The sequence below is a fragment of the Otolemur garnettii genome, unplaced genomic scaffold (genome assembly GCF_000181295.1).
Source record: "Otolemur garnettii isolate 467f Iridium unplaced genomic scaffold, OtoGar3 scaffold00046, whole genome shotgun sequence".
NCBI lineage: Eukaryota > Metazoa > Chordata > Mammalia > Primates > Galagidae > Otolemur > Otolemur garnettii.
In genome coordinates, this window is record NW_003852441.1 from 11,892,474 (window position 1) to 11,894,965 (window position 2,492).

A 2,492-nucleotide genomic window follows, 5' to 3' on the forward strand; every position below is an offset into this window, starting at 1 on the left:
GATGCAGATAAAATGCTTAGCACTCTACTTTGCACATAATAAGTATTTCATAAATGGCACTATAGAGACCATGATGATGATGATTCTGGGTGATCTCCAATGGCCAGTCAGCTTTGGGTCTTTGTGGCTCTAAAAAGCCCCATCAGGCCTTGTTCAAGTATCAAGATAGTCTGCACAGAGCTGTGCAGACTCTGTAGGCACTGAACACACCACGTATCTATAGGTAAGCAGGTCTGGTCAAGGGGGTAAGTAGGGACTGAAATTGAGCCTTGACTTTGCTCACCTATGCAGGGGTACTGCCTCCTCTTGAAGGAAGGGGACTTTATTCTAATGTTCAGAAAGGTGCCAAGTGGATTACTGGTACCCTCGTAGGGGCTTTCATCATGGTATAGTGAGGTCATCAGGAACACAGGCTTTGGAGCCAGACATCCTGGGATCAGAAACTAGCCTTGCTAGTAACTTGTTGTATATTCTTGGGTGAGCTATCTAGCATCTCTGAACCACAGTCTGTCATTTTAAAGTGGGAAAGTTAAAGCTAACTGCTACCTTTCAGAGTAGTGATGAGGAGCAAATGAGATGATGCAAATAAAGCGCTGACTCTTGGGTTCCCAGTGGTCCAGTGGCTATCGTAGAAGGGAGTGGGAGGCCTGAACATCAGCCCATAGATATGGCAGTACTCCTTTCCCAGGATTCCCAATTTAGCAGCTGACTGGGGAGCATTTGACCTAGTAGCTGCTCTGTGCCTGGCTGTCAGGGTTGTTAAGACTTTTGAGTATCACCCCTATTTATGACCTTCCTTTTTCTTGTCTAGGACAGAGGTCAGAAAAGTCATTTGGGGGCCAGGTGCAGTGGCTCATGCCTGTAATCTTAGCATTCTGGGAGACTGCTGATTCAGGTGGATTGCCTGAGCTGAGGAGTTCCAGACCAGCCTGAGCAAGAGGGAGATCCTATCTCTACTAAAAATATAAAAAACTAGCTGGTCATTGTGGCAGATGCCTATAGTCCCAGCTACTCTGGAGTCTGAGGCAAGAGGATCACTTTAGCCCAAGAGCCCAAGAGTTTGAGGTTGCTATGAGCTATGACACCATGCACTCTACCGAGGGCTACAGAGTGAAACTCTGTCACAAAAAATAAAAAAGTTTAAAAAATTAAAAAACAAAGTATTTGGGGGGCATATGAAATGGGGTATGTGTCAGGGGAAGACCATTGAGAACTGATAGTTTGTGTGATACATGGGAAAAGAACATTTTTCAGGGAATTGTATGAGGGACTCCTGATGAAGAATACCTCTAAGGACATGTGTGATCCAGAGCATTTGGAAGATGCTCCCAAGGAGAGCAGGGAGTTCCCTAGCTTCATGGAGGGTGGATGAGAAGGGCCCAAGGGTTCTGCTTTCAGGTCAGTGGGCCTGGATCTGCGAACAGACCTCACCCGTTATTACCAGGTCTGTGTAACTTTGGATGCCACTGTATAGCTCTGGAAATCAAATCTTCAACTGAAAAATGGGTACCCAAGGCCCTGGACATCCCACAAGGGACAGCCACTGTGATGTGGTTTCTGTGCTGGTACCTGTCATAGCTTGCATTTGGGTTGCTTGCTATTGCCTTTGGATGAGGCTCCCAGCAAAGTTGAGGTAGAGGGCCAGGTGCAGTGGCTCACACCTATAGTCCTAGCACTCTGGAAGGCAAGGCGAGTAGATTGCTTGAGTTCACCAGTTCAAGACCAGCCTGAGCCAGAGTGAGACCCCGTCTCTACTAAAAATACAAAAAACTGAGGCAAGAGGATCACCTCAGTCTGAGTTGGAGGTTGCTGTGAGCTATGATGTTGCCATGGCACTCTACCCAGGGCAACAGCTTGAGACTGTCTCAAAAAAAAAGTTGAGGTAGGGTTTGAAATTCTCCCCTTTTTAAGCCAAAGTCCCTAAGCTACCAGGTCTTTTTTTTTTGAGACAGAGTCTCAAGCTGTCCCCCTGGGTAGAGTGCTTTGGCATCACAGTTCACAGCAACCTCCAACTCCTGGACTCAAGTGAGTCTCCTGTCTCAGCCTCCCAAGTAGCTTGGACCACAGGCGCCCACCACAATGCCCGGCTATTTTTTGGTTGCAGCTGTCGTTGTTTGGCGGGCCTGGGCTGGATTCAAACCCACAACCTTAGGTGTATGTGGCTGGTGCCTTAGCCACTTGAGCCACAGGCACCGAGCCAGATACCAGGTCTTAATAAGGAGTAGCACCCAAGCTGCCTTACTCTTGGTTTGGTGGCCTTTCTAGTGCCCTCTGGGGACTGGAGAAAGTTGGTGGTGTGTGTTTGAGTCAGGGGTTACCTGGGCAGCTGGGTCAGAAACCCCATCTAAGATTTATGGGGCTTGAGGTATGTAATGTGGTCCTCTCCTAATTTGAATATCTACCAAATTAGCTTCAGTAGGCTCAGCACCTGTGGCTAAAGCAGCTAAGGCACCAGGCACATACACCTGAGCTGGTGGATTCAAATCCAACCT

The 2,492-nt window shown here is 47.9% G+C and overlaps 1 protein-coding gene across 2 annotated transcripts in view; it reads left to right on the plus strand.

Annotated features, from left to right (window-relative positions):
* ZBTB4 (zinc finger and BTB domain containing 4) overlaps positions 1-2,492 on the plus strand; it is a 17,761-nt gene that overhangs the window by 7,964 nt on the left and 7,305 nt on the right. The window contains exon 1 of one of the 2 annotated variants that reach the window (XM_012806045.1): positions 7-223. The exons of the other annotated variant lie outside the window; for it this stretch is intronic. The gene's annotated coding sequence lies outside the window, so the exon portion shown is untranslated. Of the gene's footprint in view, positions 1-6; positions 224-2,492 lie in introns of those variants that run through there. 2 annotated transcript variants of the gene reach the window in all.